This window comes from Gossypium hirsutum, chromosome A11, assembly GCF_007990345.1.
Source record: "Gossypium hirsutum isolate 1008001.06 chromosome A11, Gossypium_hirsutum_v2.1, whole genome shotgun sequence".
NCBI classification, from domain to species: Eukaryota; Viridiplantae; Streptophyta; class Magnoliopsida; order Malvales; family Malvaceae; genus Gossypium; species Gossypium hirsutum.
The window spans coordinates 19,096,744-19,114,210 of NC_053434.1; positions in this window are offsets into that span (position 1 = coordinate 19,096,744).

A 17,467-nucleotide genomic window follows, 5' to 3' on the forward strand; every position below is an offset into this window, starting at 1 on the left:
AAACATCCATTAATTAATAGTAAAAACAATAGAAGTGCTAATAATACTAGTATTAGAATGAAATAAGAGATAAATGTAAACATAATAATATAAATAAGGTAAACAAAAACAATAAAAAAATAATAGGAAGGACAGAATCGAATCTGAGAGCAATATTTTGGGGCAAATTCGTAATAAATAAAAGAAGAGGGGATTAATTCGCACACGTAAATAACCGGGAAGGACTAAAACGGACAATAGCCCTTTGACCCAAAACGCGCAGCTTTGATTCTATCCCTTATTTCTTACTACGATTGGAGTGAATATAATGAAACCCTTTGAACCTTTTTGATTGCTATTGATATATTGATTTTTTTGTTCTTGAATCTCAAAAAAAAAATCCCCTCTTGAATCTCAATAAAGAAAATCTCTTCTCTCCAAAATACAATAGATTCCTCTCTCCAATCCCCCCTCCTTTGTTACAATGAACATAGGGCTCTTTTATAGCCCAAAATCCAAAGAAAAAAAATACAAAGAATTTCATTTTCTATTGTTTTTCTTTGTTGCCCTTTTTTTGTCTTCTTTTGCAGGTATGGAGTGGTGGAGAAGTGCTATTTGCACTTATCAATGCAACTAAAGTAGTGGGATTAGGTGATTTAGGGTTTCCTTTTCTTTTTTTCTTTTTTTTTGTATTTTTGTTTTGGGTATTGGGCTAATTGGGCTAGGGTTAGGTATTAGGTTTGGGTTTAGTATTTATTTGGTTTATTGGGCCCCGGGCAAAATTTGGGCCATACAGCTGCCCCTCTTTGCTTGTTGTTGTGTAACAAGAACAAAGCAAAGACTATAAAAGGACCAATTTTGCCCAGGCTCCCCGAGTCTTGAGTTCTTGATCTGCTTCTTCGATCTGTTCCCCATAAACACAGGGATGCCAAATCTGCTGTCTTCAACTTGTTCCTTATAAACACAGGGATGCCAAATCTGCTATCTTCAACTTGTTCCCTATAAGCATAGGGATTCCATGCTGAAATCTTCGATCTGCTTCACCGTAAGCACAGGAATGTCAGTTCTGCTATCTTCGATCTGTTCCCTATAAGCACAGGGATGCCAAATCTGCTGTTTTCAACTTGTTCCCTGACAATACGGAGATGCCAAATCATCTTATATATGCTTCAGTGAAATCATCTGAAGGTTGGATCTGCTATGTATCTGCTCTCCGTCGAAATGGAGATGCCAGATCTATTATCTTGGATCTGCTTTGGTGTGGGAACATCCGAAAGTCAAATCTGCTATGTCTTCGATTTGTTCCTTGTAAGCACAAGGATGCCAAATCATCTTGCATCTTGCTTCAGTATAAACATCTGAAGGTTAGATCTGCTATGTATCTGCTCTCCATTGAAGTGGAGATGCCAGACTTTGATTCGTTCTCTGACAATACAGAGACGACAAATCATCTTAGATTTGCTTCATCGTAATCACGTGAAAGCCAAATCAGCTATGTCTTCGATTTGCTCCTTGTAAACACAAGGATGCCAAACCATCTTGGATCTACTTCAGTGAAATCATCTGAAGGTGAGATCTGCTATGTGTCTGCTCTCCATCAAAGTGAAGATGCCAAACTTCGATTTGTTCCCTGACAATACAGAGACGACAAATCATCTTAGATTTGCTTCATCATAATCACGTGAAAGCCAAATCAGCTATGTCTTCGATTTGCTCCTTGTAAACACAAGGATGCCAAACCATCTTGGATCTGCTTCAGTATAACATCTGTAGGCCAGATCTGTTATGCTGCGGCCTATTACCCTACTGCTTAAGGGATTAAGGCCCGTCATCCTGTAGAATGATTATGCCTGATAATTAGGATGCCATGAGTCAGATGTTCCTAATTAAACATGTTATGATGCAAAATTTTATGAATATGACCCCCAATCCTAGACGTCACCACTCATTCCTTCATTTATTTTTTAAAGCATTATTCTTGCTCAACCTGTAGGCCTGTACCCTTCCTCCAATGCTACGATCCACTGAGGATGTTTGTAAAACAATCTTTTCTTAAAATTGAATCATTGATTTTGTTCATTTTCCCTTTAGACTGGATGAAAGAAATTCCTCGCGTTCCTTCATCCTTTACTTACGTGAATTTCTCGAACAATTATCCTGTTTTAGTTCCTTGTATTGTCTAGAAATTTCTGAGTAATGCGCAAAACTTCGTTTGTAAACATATTTAGTTCATCTATCATTATTTCAATGCAACATGGAAGATGAATAAATCTTTAAGAATAATTAGATTTGAATGAATTAAGGAGAAAGAATACAAAGGAAATTAATCTGAAGGCCTATCTTTAGGAAGGAATAGAATCTAAAGATGGAAAACAAGATAGAAGTTAGATCCTCCAGATATCATCGCTTGAGTGCCTATACACCAGCTCCATGAAGTCTTTCTATAAGTGGGAAATGTTACGACGGGGCGAATATCATAGTAGAGCCCGCAAAGACAAAAGATGTCGAGGCTGAAAGGGAGAAGGAGACTGAAGTACTCATCAATGAGCCGGTAAAGGAGGAAGAGGCTAAGGAGTTTCTAAAATTCCTGAAACATAGCGAGTATAGCGTGGTCGAGCAGTTGCGCAAGCAGCCGGCGCGTATATCAGTGTTAGCCCTACTCTTGAATTCTGAGATTAGGAAATAAAATACTAGAAAAAAAAATAGGCTTTCTACATATTGCATCGTCCAAAAAAATGATTTTTATCAGCTGTAACAAAAAAAGAAACTTCATAGAAGTCGAAATATGAAGAAATATATATGCCTAGATACTTTATTCTATGGATAAAGATCTAATTGATAGAGGAAGCGCCGTAAAGATCAATTAGCGAGGTTTTGAGCCGATACAATAAATAAGAACTGCTTACTTATATTTACCTGGGATCGCAAATCCCAAGTTTGATGCGTTGATAAAGGTGCTTAACGAAACATATGTTACCCATGACATATCCGTTAACAAGCTAGACCGGTTAGTAAACAACATTAGTGCTGACAATTTCATTTATTTTAATGATGATGAAATTCTAACTGGGGGCATAGGGTCAACCAAAGCCCTACACATCACTACTCGGTGCAAAGGATACACACTTCCAAGTGTACTCATGGATAATGGGTCTGCTTTGAACATCCTGCCGCTATCCACCCTGAACAGATTGCCCATTGACAGTTCGCATATGAAAATGTGTCATAATGTGGTAAGAGCCTTTGATGGAACTGAAAGAAAAGTAATGGGACGAATTGACATCCCTCTGGAGATTGAGCCGAATACGTATGAAGTTGATTTCCTAGTAATGGATATCAAGCCCTCCTACAATTGTTTATTGGGGAGACCATGGATACACTCAGCAGGAGCGGTGCCCTCTTCATTGCACCAAAAATTAAAGTTAGTGACAGATGGTCGCTTAATAACCATCAATGCGGAAGAGGACATCATAGAGGCCGTTACCAGCAAGGCCCCTTATGTTGAGGCAAATGAAGAGGCTATTGAATGTTCTTTCCACTCTTTAGAGGTCATTAATGCCACCTTCATTTTGGAAGGAAGCGAAGTGCCGGTACCCAAAATGTCTGAAGCCACAAGGATGGCCCTACGAATGATGATGGGGAAAGGAGCATTGCCGGGAAAAGGGCTAGGAAGATAGTTGCAAGGAGGGGTTCAAATCCCAAAACTGATTGAGAAGAAGGATCGCTTTGGCTTAGGCTTCAAGCCAGACCACAAGCACAAGAGGCAGGAAATAGAGAAGGGCCAAGCGAGAAGAAATGCGCGTTTGAATGGAAGAGAAGTGGAGTGGGAACCGATGACATTCCCATCTATATCTAAATTCTTCAAATCAGGAGGACTACTGATAAATGAAAGACATCAAGTTAATGCTGTGCACAATGAAGGATCGGAGCAAGGAAGCCTCGAAGGCATTCGCCCTTACGAACCGGGGAGCTCTCTGAATAATTGGACTGCGAAAGACCTTCCTGTAGTCTTTAGGAATTTTTCAGAGTAATTCTCAAACATGTCTGTTACTCTAGAAATAGGCTTATGTTCATCTATAATTATTTAAATAAAACATAACTTTTTATCAATTTAAACGAGTATTGTTCTATTTTTATCGACCAATATTCCTTCAAATTCTAGCAATTCTTATTCTTTTATTCATAGCACATAAACAATCATTCTTCAATTCATTCATTCTTTGTATATTCTTTCATACCCCCACAGGTCTCTAGATATCAATGATATGAGCGCTGATACTACAGCTCCTAATTTCTTTAGCAAGTAAGACATGGGTTTAGAGGAACCTCAGGATTTTGAAGATGTTCAAGATTGTGACGTATCTCTCGATCTGTTAAGAATGGTTAAGCAGGAGGAGAAGCAAATCATGTCACATGAGAAAGAGGAAATAGAGAATATAGCCCTAGAGGAAGGGAAGGAGTTGAAAATCGGAACCCTAATTGGCATGGACACAAGGCATGGTCTGATTGAGTTGCTTCGAGAGTTTAAAGATATCTTCACCCGGTCATATCAGGATATGCCTAGATTGAGTACTGACATTGTGGTACATCGTCTCCCGATAAGACAGGATTGTAAGCCAGTCCAACAGAAGTTATGTTTTATTTAAATAATTATAGATGAACATAAGCCTATTTCTAGAGTAACAGACATGTTTTGAGAATTACTCTGAAAAATTCCTAAAGACTACAGGAAGGTCTTCCGCAGTCCAATTATTCAGAGAGCTCCCCGGTTCGTAAGGGCGAATGCCTTCGAGGCTTCCTTGCTCCGATCCTTCATTGTGCACAGCATTAACTTGATGTCTTTCATTTATCAGTAGTCCTCCTGATTTGAAGAATTTAGATATAGATGGGAATGTCATCGGTTCCCACTCCACTTCTCTTCCATTCAAACGCGCCTTTCTTCTCGCTTGGCCCTTCTCTATTTCCTGCCTCTTGTGCTTGTGGTCTGGCTTGAAGCCCAAGCCAAAGCGATCCTTCTTCTCAATCAATTTTTAAAACATGTTTGTTACTCTAGAAATAGGCTTATGTTCATCTATAATTATTTAAATAAAACATAACTTTTTATCAATTTAAACGAGTATTGTTCTATTTTTATCGACCAATATTCCTTCAAATTCTAGCAATTCTTATTCTTTTATTCATAGCACATAAACAATCATTCTTCGATTCATTCATTCTTTGTATATTCTTTCATACCCCCACAGGTCTCTAGATATCAATGATATGAGCGCTGATACTACAGCTCCTAATTTCTCTAGCAAGCAAGACATAGGTTTAGAGGAACCTCAGGATTTTGAAGATGTTCAAGATTGTGACGTATCTCTCGATCTGTTAAGAATGGTTAAGCAGGAGGAGAAGCAAATCAGGCCACATGAGAAAGAGGCAATAGAGAATATAGCCCTAGAGGAAGGGAGAAATTCACGTAAGTAAAGGATGAAGGAACGCGAGGAATTTCTTTCATCCAGTCTAAAGGGAAAATGAACAAAATCAATTATTCAATTTTAAGAAAAGATTGTTTTACAAACATCCTCAGTGGATCGTAGCATTGGAGGAAGTGTACAGGCCTACAGGTTGAGCAAGAATAATGCTTTGAAAAAATAAATGAAAGAATGAGTGGTGACGTCTAGGATTAGGGGTCATATTCGTAAAATTTTGCATCATAACATGTTTAATTAGGAACATCTGACTCATTTTGAACATGGCATCCTAATTATCAGGTATGAACGACAAACAACCAACCAACCGAGAATTATTATTTCCTTGCCAGTGTATAATAAGGAGGGGTCGCAAACTAGGCCCAAAATAGTCATCCATAAACCCAATCCTTTCCCTTATAAGGATGACAAGAGGGTGCCATGGAGCTATGACTGCAATATAACAATACCTGAGGGGGAGAGTATAGCTAGCGCATCCAGGGGCGCGCAAAATGAAGGTTCTCATACATGAAGTGGGAAATGTTACGACGGGGGGAATATCATAGTAGAGCCCGCAAAGACAAAATATGTCGAGGCTGAAAGGGAGAAGGAGACTGAAGTACTCATCAATGAGCCGGTAAAGAAGGAAGGGGCTAAGGAGTTTCTAAAATTCCTGAAACATAGCGAGTATAGCATGGTCGAGCAGTTACGCAAGCAGCCGGCGCGTATATCAGTGTTAGCCCTACTCTTGAATTCTGAGATGCATCGAGATGCGTTGTTAAAGGTGCTTAACGAAACATATGTTACCCATGACATATCCGTTAACAAGCTAGACCGGTTAGTAAACAACATTAGTGCTGACAATTTCATTTATTTTAATGATGATGAAATTCCACCTGGGGGCATAGGGTCAACCAAAGCCCTACACATCACTACTCGGTGCAAAGGATACACACTTCCAAGTGTACTCGTGGATAATGGATCTGCTTCGAACATCCTGCCACTATCCACCCTGAACAGATTGTCCATTGACAATTCGCATATGAAAACGTGTCATAATGTGGTAAGAGCCTTTGATGGAACTGAAAGAAAAGTAATGGGACGAATTGACATCCCTTTGGAGATTGAGCCGAATACGTATGAAGTTGATTTCCTAGTAATGGATATCAAGCCCTCCTACAATTGTTTATTAGGGAGACCATCGCTTAATAACCATCAATGCGGAAGAGGACATCATAGCGGCAGTTACCAGCAATGCCCCTTATGTTGAGGCAAATGAAGAGGCTATTGAATGTTCTTTCCGCTCTTTAGAGGTCATTAATGCCACCTTCATTTTGGAAGGAAGCGAAGTGCCGGTACCCAAAATGTCTGAAGCCACAAGGATGGCCCTACAAATGATGATGGGGAAAGGACCATTGCCGGGAAAAGGGCTAGGAAGACAGTTGCAAAGAGGGGTTCAAATCCCAAAACTGATTGAGAAGAAGGATCGCTTTGGCTTGGGCTTCAAGCCAGACCACAAGCACAAGAGGCAGGAAATATAGAAGTGCCAAGCGAGAAGAAAGACGCATTTGAATGGAAGAGAAGTGGAGTGGGAACCGATGACATTCCCACCTATATCTAAATCCTTCAAATCAGGAGGACTGTTGATAAAGGAAAGACATCAAGTTAATGCTCTGCACAATGAAGGATCGAAGCAAGGAAGCCTCGAAGGCATTCGCCCTTGCGAACCAGGGAGCTCTCTGAATAATTGGACTGCGGAAGACCTTCCTGTAGTCTTTAGGAATTTTTCAGAGTAATTCTCAAAACATGTTTGTTACTCTAGAAATAGGCTTATGTTCATCTATAATTATTTAAATAAAACATAACTTTTTATCAATTTAAACGAGTATTGTTCTATTTTTATCGACCAATATTCCTTCAAATTCTAGCAATTCTTATTCTTTTATTCATAGCACATAAACAATCATTCTTCAATTCATTCATTCTTTGTATATTCTTTCATGCCCCCACAGGTCTCTAGATATCAATGATATGAGCGCTGATACTACAGCTCCTAATTTCTCTAGCAAGCAAGACATGGGTTTAGAGGAACCTCAAGATTTTGAAGATGTTCAAGATTGTGACGTATCTCTCGATCTGTTAAGAATGGTTAAGCAGGAGGAGAAGCAAATCATGCCACATGAGAAAGAGGCAATAGAGAATATAGCCCTAGAGGAATAGTGTCCGTTCTCCATAATAAAACTTCCTAACTTAGAAACTGACCATGAACCGATATCTTTGTAAATGCAAAATGACATGCAAGCAAAAGAAAAGAGATAGTCAGTATCACATGATATCAATAAATTTCAACGATAACTTATAAGGATAATGTCTAAGTTGGGCTCATACGGTCCTTCGACATGTGGTTGGTTCTAAAGTTTGAGGTACCCGAACCAGCAGATTCCTCGATCCTCACCAATTATAGGCTCAATTGAATCGAGTTCAGTTCAGGGGAATACATTCCCCTATGGCTACACGGAGATGAAAATCTCACGAAACCATAGGTACGGATGTATCCCGAAAGTGATCCACTATCCTGCACGGAGGAGAAAACCTCACGAAGGCTTAGCTTTTCACTCCCACTTAAGGGTGTGACCACAACGGTCATGCAAATACAATGCGATCAAAATATAGCATGTAATAATACAAACACATGTAATGCAAAGAGGATTAAATTTTAAAATTTTTAATTTCCGACATTAAGACAAGAGATAATCAATTACATGGCCTGACTCTCTTATTAGTCCCCAGCGGAGTCGCCAAGCTGTCGAAACCATTTTCAAATCGAGTTTTGAAAAAATGGGAATTGATTTTAAAAAACGAAAACGGGAGTTGCCACCAATCTTTTTAGGTGTGATTGGATTACCTTTGAAACATTTTATTCTAAAATAATTAGTTTTGGTCCATGAAATAAAAGAACGGGTTCGGGAGTCGGTTACGTACGAGGAAGCATTAGCACCCTCGTAACGCCCAAAAAATTGGTACCTAATTGATTATCCAATGTCTTTAATGACAGAAATTTAAAAAAGAAAAAAATTTTAAGATGTAGTCCCCTTTAAAATATTTTAACTTTGAAAATTGGGATTCACTCGCGTCAAAGTATTGACATTAAGTTAACCTTTTTTGAAATTCCTATCTCGAAACAGCAAAACGCTATATCCAATAAGTTAGGACATATTGCTTTGAAATTCCAAGATACTGGCTTGCATTTAGAAAACCTTTAAAAAACTTAGAAGGGTGCTTAATTATTCGAATTCAACGAGAAAAGTGGCAACCCAATAAGTTAGGGCACTACTTTCTCGAAATTTCCAAACACCAAGCATTGCCTTATTTGCAAAAAAAATCTTATCTCGAGGTAATAAGATGTCATATCCAGTGAGTTAGGACACAACACCTCAAATATCAGAGAGTAAGTATTTTATTTAACACTCGTATTATGATTTAAAAGAATATGTCGTTATTTAGGTTAAACGTTAGAGAAAAAAATAGAATCTAAAGATGGAAAACAAGATAGAAGTTAGATCCTCCAGATATCACCGCTTGAGTGCCTATACATCAGCTCCATGAAGTCTTTCTTGAGTTCAAAATGTGTTTAAAAGATCCCAAGTACTCTGTTGATGCCCCAGTTTGTAGCATTCTTCGCTCTTTGCAACAAGATCACTGTGTACTCTTCAAAATTTGAGCTGCCCTCATAGGTTTTCAACTCAAAACCCTTTTGGTCACAAGGTGCCCTTTGCGGGTTTTCACTTTGGCCTCTCCGTTTTTGATTTTTTTTTTCAAGGAGCCCTTTGCGGCTTTTCACCTTAGATTCTCTTCTTCTTTAGACAAAGTATTTTTTAACTGAGTCTGAGTTCACTGGATTAGGTAAACTTTTCCCATCCATTTCTGCTAAGATCAATGCACCACCGGAGAAAGCTTTCTTCATGACATACGACCCTTCCCAATTCGGCATCCATTTTCCTCTAAAATCCTTTTGAATAGGAATAATCTTTTTCAGTACAAGGTCTCCCTCATGGAATTCTCTTAGTCGAACTTTCTTGTCATAAGCTCGCATCATTCACTTCTGATACATCTGACCATGTCGAATGGCTTTTAGCCTCTTTTCTTCAATCAAGTTCAACTGGTCATACTGGGATTGAACCTACTCAGCTTCATCTAACTTTACTTCTGTCAAAATTTGAAGAGAAGGTATTTCTACTTCAATAGGTAATACTGCTTCTATCCCGTAAACTAACGAGAATGGAGTTGCCCCAGTAGAGGTTCTGACAGATGTTCGATAGGCCAGAAGTGCAAACGGTAACTTCTCATGCCAATCTCTATAGGTCTCAGTCATCTTCCCTGCTATTTTCTTAATGTTCTTGTTGGCAGCTTCTACTGCCCCATTCATTTTTGGACGATAGGGGGAAGAATTGTCATGCTTAATCTTGAACTGGTCACAAACTTCTACTATCATTTTGTTGTTCAAGTTCAATGCGTTGTCTGATATGATCTTTTCAGCCATCCCATACCGAAAAATGATCTCTTTCTTCAAAAATCGACTCACAGCCGACTTAGTAACATTTGCGTAAGAAGTGGCCTCTACCCATTTTGTGAAGTAGTCAATTACTACAAAGATAAATCGATGTCCATTCGAAGCTCTCGGTGATATTGGTCTAATGACATCCATGCCCCACATGGAAAAGGGCCATGGAGAAGTCATAACATGTAGAGGTAAAGGTGGTACATGTATCTTGTCTCCATAAATCTGACATTTATGACATTTCTTAGCGTAGTTGATACAATCCCCTTCCATGGTAGACCAATAATATCCAAATCTCATGATTTGTCTAGCCATCGTGAACCCATTTGCATGTGACCCGCGTACGCCTTCATGAACTTCTTCTAAAATTAGCTTAGCTTCCATAGCATCAACACATCTCAAAAGTACCTGGTCTTTCCTTCTCTTGTATAGGATATCCCCGTCCAAGACATAGTCGCAAGCTAGCCTTCTCAACGTTCGTTTTTCATTTTCATTGGTCGACTCAGGGTATTTACGATCCCTCACATATCGTAATATATCCTGATACCAAGGGTTATCATCCTCTTCTTCCTTCTCAATGTTGCAACAATGTGCTGGAACCTCGTAGACACTCATTTGAATTGGTTTTATCTCTTCTTCTTTATTCGCCTTAATCATTGAGGCCAAGGTTGCTAAAGTATCTGCCATCTGATTTTCGTCTCGTGGGAGATAATTGAAGGTGATGTCATCAAACTCCTCAAGTAACCCCAAGACTACCTTTCGATAATTAATCAATTTAGGGTCCCTTGTTTCCCATTCACCTCTAAGCTGATAAACAACCAACGCCGAATCTCCATATACTTCTAGGGTTTTTATACCTTGCTCTATAGCTGCTTGAAGTCCTATGATGCATGCTTCATATTCAGCCATATTGTTTGTGCAATCAAAGTCCAACTTGCACATAAAAGGATAACGATCGCCATTCGGAGATACCAAGATTGCCCCAATTCTATTTCCGACTGCATTAGAAGCCCCATCAAAATTGAGCCTCCAAGAAGAATTTTCAGTCATTGCTATACACATCAACTCCTCATTTGGAAAATCGAAGTTCAATGGCTCATAATCCTCTAGAGCCCTACTAGCCAAGAAATCTGCTACCGCACTTCCTTTTATAGCCTTCTGACTTATGTAGATTATATCAAATTCTGAAAGCAAAATTTGCCATCTAGCCATTCTTCCATTCAGAGCCGTTGACTCCATCATGTATTTTAATGGATCAAGCTTTGAGATGAGCCAAGTGGTATGGTATAGCATGTACTGTCTTAATCTCCAAGTTGTCCAAATCAGAGCACAACATAACTTTTCAATCGGTGAATATCTCATCTCACAGTCAGTGAACTTCTTACTGAGATAATAGATTGCCTTCTCCTTTTTTCTTGACTCATCATGCTGACCAAGCACACATCCCATAGAATTACTAAACACTGATAAGTACAGTATTAATGGTTTGTCTGGGTTGGGTGGAGACAATACCGGAGCAGTCAACAAATAATGCTTGACTTTTTCAAAAGCATTCTGGCATTCCCCATCCCAAATACCTTGATTGTGCTTTCTGAGGAGGCGAAAGATAGGATCACATTTCTCGGTTAGTTGTGAAATGAACCGAGTAATATAATTCAACCTTCCTAGGAATCCTCGAACTTCTTTTTGAGTACGTGGTGGAGGTAATTCTCGTATGGCTCTGACCTTGTCCGAGTCAACTTCAATTCCTTTTTCACTGACTACGAAGCCTAACAACTTTCCGGAGACTTCAATTCCTTTTTCACTGACTACGAAGCCTAACAACTTTCCGGATCTGGCTCCAAAGGTACATTTTGCTGGATTGAGCTTCAACTGAAATTTTCTAAACCTTACAAACAATCTTCTCAAGACCTCAATATGCTCTTTTTCCGTACGCGACTTGGCAATCATATCATCAATGTATACCTCAATATCCTTATGCATCATGTCGTGGAACAAGTTCACCATGGCTCTTTGGTACGTTGCCCCTTGCGTTTTTTAGTCCAAATGGCATTACTTTATAGCAAAAAGTGCCCCACAAGGTTATAAATGTGGTTTTATCCATGTCCTCTGGATGCATCTTTATCTGGTTGTATCCTGAGAAACCATCCATAAAGGAGAACAATGAATATCCCGCTGTGTTATCTACTAAAGTGTCAATGTGGGGTAAAGGAAAATTATCCTTTGGGCTTGCTTTATTCAAGTCTCTGTAATCGACACACATTCGTACTTTTCCATCCTTCGTACTAAAGAATCCCGCATCAAATTTCTTCTTGACTTCGTCCTTTATTTTCAAAACGATATCTGGCCTCATTCTTCGCAACTTCTGTTGGACTGGCTTACAATCCTGTCTTATCGGGAGACGATGTACCACAATGTCAGTACTCAATCTAGGCATATCCTGATATGACCGGGTGAAGATATCTTTAAACTCTCGAAGCAACTCAATCAGACCATGCCTTGTGTCCACGCCAATTAGGGTTCCGATTTTCAACTCCTTCCCTTCCTCTAGGGCTATATTCTCTATTTCCTCTTTCTCATGTGACATGATTTGCTTCTCCTCCTGCTTAACCATTCTTAACAGATCGAGAGATACGTCACAATCTTGAACATCTTCAAAATCCTGAGGTTCCTCTAAACCCATGTCTTACTTGCTAAAGAAATTAGGAGCTGTAGTATCAGTGCTCATATCATTGATATCTAGAGACCTGTGGGGGTATGAAAGAATATACAAAGAATGAATGAATTGAAGAATGATTGTTTATGTGCTATGAATAAAAGAATAAGAATTGCTAGAATTTGAAGGAATATTGGTCGATAAAAATAGAACAATACTCGTTTAAATTGATAAAAAGTTATGTTTTATTTAAATAATTATAGATGAACATAAGCCTATTTCTAGAGTAACAGACATGTTTTGAGAATTACTCTGAAAAATTCCTAAAGACTACAGGAAGGTCTTCCGCAGTCCAATTATTCAGAGAGCTCCCCGGTTCGTAAGGGCGAATGCCTTCGAGGCTTCCTTGCTCCAATCCTTCACTGTGCACAGCATTAACATTCAACGAGAAAAGTGGCAACCCAATAAGTTAGGGCACTACTTTCTCGAAATTTCCAAACACCAAGCATCGCCTTATTTGCAAAAAAAGATCTTATCTCGAGGTAATAAGATGTCATATCCAGTGAGTTAGGACACAACACCTCAAATATCAGAGAGTAAGTATTTTATTTAACACTCGTGTTATGATTTAAAAGAATATGTCGTTATTTAGGTTAAACGTGAGAGAAAAAAAATCGAAATCCAATAAGTTAGGGCACGATTGTCTCGAATTACCAAATACGAAATATTTACTTCAGTGAAAGAATCACTATCGGGTTGGATAAAACCTAAATTCGTAATGAAACGAGATAATAAATAATGCATAACAAATAAAAATTGATAACTATAACAGGATAAACATAAACACAAATATGAATACTAACGATAAATACGAAGGTAAGATAAATGAGTCGAATAAATAATAAGAAATGGAAATAATGAATAAGCTAAATGTTTGAAATTATTTTAAAAAAAAACTATAAATAGAATAGATGATGAAATAATAATAAAAGTAATGATATGTAAATAAAATAAATATGCTAAAAAATATACAGTTATCAAATTAGTTAATATAAAATAATAACGTATAAGTAAATACAAAAATAAAGAAAAATATAATAACAGTAATAGAAAAATACAACAATAATAATAGTAAAAGATATAATAACCTAATACTATAATAGTAATAGTAACAATATGACGATAATAGTAAAAATAATATATTAAATAATAGTAATAAAAGTAGTGCTAATAATAATAATAATAATAATAATAATCTATTAAGTTATAATGAAAATAATGATAATGATGATATATTAGATAATAATAGTAAAATAATAAGTAACAATAATAAATTATAATAATAGTGATGAGAATAACAAGTGATGATAATAACAGTAACAATAGTAGTAATAATATATTAGTAATACATAATAGAGTAGTAAAAAAATATATAGTAGTTATAGTAATAATAATATAAACAGTAGCATATATACGTCTGAAAAATAATGATAGTAAAATATAATAATAGTAATAATAATAATGGAATGAAGGTAATAATAATATTAAAGTAAAGTAAACAAAAATAATACTATATATCAATATATATATACATATAATGCAAATACACACTACCATATTATAATAATAATAATAATAATAATAATATAGAAATATAAAGAGCAAATAAAGAAGGAAAAAAGAAAAGAAAGAAAGAAAAAGAAACCCTAAATCACCTAATCCCACTACTTTAATTGCATTGATAAGTGCAAATAGCACTTCTCCACCACTCCATACCTACAAAAGAAGACAAAAAAAAGGGCAACAAAGAAAAACAAGTGGGTTCAATCCCGGTATGACCAGTTGAACTTGATTGAAGAAAAGAGGCTAAAAGCCATTCGACATGGTCAGATGTATCAGAAGCGAATGATGCGAGCTTATGACAAGAAAGTTCGACTAAGAGAATTCCATGAGGGAGACCTTGTACTGAAAAAGATCCTTCCTATTCAAAAGGATTTTATAAGAAAATAGATCCCGAATTGGAAAGGGCCGTATGTCGTGAAGAAAGCTTTCTCCGGTGGTGCATTGATCTTAGCAGAAATGGATGGGAAAAGTTTACCTAATCCAGTGAACTCGGACTCAGTTAAAAAATACTTTGTCTAAAGAAGAAGAGAATCTAAGGTGAAAACCCGCAAAGGGCTCCTTGAAAAAAAAAATCAAAAACGGAGAGGCTAAAGTGAAAACCCGCAAAGGGCACCTTGTGACCAAAAGGGTTTTGAGTTGAAAACCTATGAGGGCAGCTCAAATTTTGAAGAGTACACAGTGATCTTGTTGCAAAGAGCGAAGAATGCTACAAACTGGGGCATCAACAGAGTACTTGGGATCTTTTAAACACATTTTGAACTCAAGAAAGACTTCATGGAGCTGATGTATAGGCACTCAAGCGGTGATATCTGGAGGATCTAACTTCTATCTTGTTTTCCATCTTTAGATTCTATTCCTTCCTAAAGATAGGCCTTCAGATTAATTTCCTTTGTATTCTTTCTTCTTAATTTCCATCTTCGAATCAGTGGCAGAAGGAGGTTCAAGAAGAAAAGGATAGAGCCAAGTACCGGAAGAGAAAATTCCAAGAAATGCAGGGGCAGAATTTGGCATTAGAGGAAGAGAATAAAGGATTGAAGACCAAGGTAATGGAACTTGGAAAATCCTTGCGTTGGCACCAAAACCATAATTCTACAGTCGAGTTAAAGGAGCTAAGAAGCAAGGTTGAAGATTTGGAGGTGGCATTGCATGACGGTGAACTCCGGGTTGAGCAGCTCAAGGCGCAAGAGGATTATCTGAGGGGAGAGCTACATCAGGCTAAAGAACAGGTCAGAAAAAGGGATCATGTCATTGGTGAAGCCATAGCTCAGATTCGAGAGGTTGCTAAGTATGTGCAAGACTTGGCAATTCGAGCTGACGTATTGAGTCTGATGTATTCATCATCGTCGGATGTAGGACGAAAGTTAGTCATTTTATTAGATAGAGTTAAAGCTTTGGGCCTTAGGGCGAAATCGTATTGTAATCCTCTTATATGTAAAGATATTTTTTTTCTAAATAAAATTTTCTAAATGAAGTTGAACCAGAATCGATATTCTTTTTGCATTCATGCATTTGCATCTCATAACATTTCATCACATCATTTGCATTCAAAATTATAGAAAGACCCTGATTAGTTAAAGTTTACTTTCCAGAGAGGTAGAAAAGAAAATCTGGAAATCACACATCCTTCCGGCACTCGTACTAAAACTAAGAACATGGATCAAAGGTTTGAGCAATTACAAAAAGATATGCAAGATCAAATGCAAGAGCAGTTGGCCAAAATACAAAATGAAATGAGGGAGCAGATGCTAGAGGCTCAGAGAAACATGATGGCGGAAATGGCTCAGCTGCTGAGAGCCACTGATAAAGGAAAAGCTCCCATGGTGATCACTGAAGAGGATAATGAAGGTCCTCCTCTGGGTTTTACTCCGCTTCATGTGCCCCTGCAAACCGAGGCACCTCCTAGAAGGCCATCTGTCACAGTAAGGCCTCAATATGGGCTAGTGGATGCTAGAATCCCCATAAATTTCCCATCTGGGTTGGGAAATAATTTGGGTGATAGCTCGATCAACCCTATTACTCCTGATCTGGATTTAATAGAGAAGGAAAGAATGGCCACTGAATCCTCAAAACAATTGGAAGATCGTTGCAGGTGGTTAGAGGAGAAGTTTAGGGTTTTAGAAGGCGCTGGCAATCATCATGGGATTGATGCCAAAGACTTAAGTTTGGTTCCAGATTTGGTGCTTCCTCATAAATTTAAGATGTCAGAGTTTGAAAAATACAACGGGACTACTTGCCCAGAGGCACACATAACAATGTTTTGTAGAAGAATGACTGGTTATGTGAACAACGATCAACTATTGGTCCATTGTTTTCAAGACAGCCTAGTGGAAGCGGCGGCTAGGTGGTACAATCAGTTGAGCCGTGCAAGAATCAGTTCATGGAGAGATCTTGCACAAGCTTTCATGCAACAGTATAACCACGTGACTGATATGACGCCAGATAGGATCACACTTCAAAACATGGAGAAAAAACCTAATGAAAGTTTTAGGCAATATGCACAACGATGGAGGGAGGTGGCAATGCAAGTACAACCACCATTGTTAGAAAAGGAAACCACTATGTTATTTATTAATACTTTGAAGGCGCCATTCATCACACATATGATTGGAAGTACCACAAAAAGTTTCGGGGATATAGTTATGGCTGGTGAGATGATTGAGAATACCGTGAGAGGCGGTAAAATCGAGGGGGAAGTGGCTAAAAGATCAGCCCCAAGGAGAAAGGACAATGAGGTGAATAGTCTCAACTCGAGGGCAATCACAGTTGGTCAACCCAAAGCAGCTATGGTCGAACAACAAAATACCCAAAGACAAGAATCAGGCATAAGACAGAAGTCGGAAAGAATGCAATTTACGCCTATCCCTGTGACGTATCGTGAGCTTTATCAAAGCTTGTATGATGCACATGTCATTGCTCCATTTCACTTGAAACCACTACAGCCACCGTACCCCAGATGGTATGATGCAAATGCTAAGTGCGAATATCATGCGGGAATACTGGGGCACTTGATCGAAAACTGCACAGGATTCAAGAAGGCCGTAGAGAGGCTTATCAAGATGGGGGTTGTGAAATTCAACAGTACCCCTAATGCCGAAAATCCGTTACCGGATCATGGCAATCAAGGAGTGAATGCCATTGATGAAACAAAGAAAAGAAAAATCAAGGAAGACATTGCTTAGGTGAAGACACCTATGAAGG